The 771-nt window shown below is 31.5% G+C and overlaps 1 protein-coding gene across 1 annotated transcript in view; it reads right to left on the bottom strand.

Moving 5' to 3' along the window:
* Nucleotides 1–119, bottom strand: part of LOC144970910 (uncharacterized) — a 1,666-nt gene extending 1,547 nt beyond the window's left edge. The window contains exon 1 of the mRNA XM_078911068.1: nt 1–119. This exon is cut by the window's left edge and continues 1,547 nt beyond it. The gene's annotated coding sequence lies outside the window, so the exon portion shown is untranslated.
* Nucleotides 120–771: the final 652 nt, after the last annotated feature.

Below are 771 nucleotides of genomic sequence, written 5' to 3'. Positions count from 1 at the left end.
TCTATCTGTGTACAACACAATTGAAATCCTTTAGGCACATAATGAACTCGACAAAATCAATGTTATAAACTATATGGATTCGTGACTGAATTGATCCGTCTTCTAACAACACTCGTTTTCAAACTGAAGGATAACAACAAAATCATGGCCTTTTTATAATGTTATTATTGGAATGATTAGCACTGGATGATTATACTGGTTTTTTTCCAATACTACCGCCCCCCCCCCCCCTCCCCCACTACCAAATGGGGCCATTTAAAAATAAAACGATATATTTTCCAAATGATACAGCACAATAATATCTTTAGTGATAATGCAACGTGTATGTCTATATTCCGGTAATTGCCTTAATTTGTAATTGGATTATATTGGAGATCCGTGATACATTTTTAGACTCATTATTTTGAATAAAAAGAGAAACGGGATTTTCCCTTCTTATGGGTTAGAGTGACAAAGCCATTCTAATTTGAGATTATAATAGCCGTATAATGATATTTATAGTCATTATGATCAGATGAATTTATAGATGTAGTTCATAGAATTCTTTGAGACAAAATGTTTGTTATCATAATAATGCGACTCTTTAGCTTTAGATCACACGTGACCATAAATGTAAATATACTTTCCAATAAAAGATACAACACAAAATCTCTGGTGATAAGACAACTAATGCGTCTAGATATAGATATAGTTCATAGAATTCTTTGAGATGAAATGTTTATCATAAACAATGCTTTAGATCACACATGATTATAAATGTAAATAAACACG

Source organism: Berghia stephanieae, chromosome 4 (assembly GCF_034508935.2).
Source record: "Berghia stephanieae isolate SIO BIC M18660-M18661 chromosome 4, UCSD_Bste_1.3, whole genome shotgun sequence".
NCBI lineage: Eukaryota > Metazoa > Mollusca > Gastropoda > Nudibranchia > Aeolidiidae > Berghia > Berghia stephanieae.
Note: the sequence above shows the minus strand (reverse complement) of the source record. Positions and strands in the feature narration are given on the sequence as shown.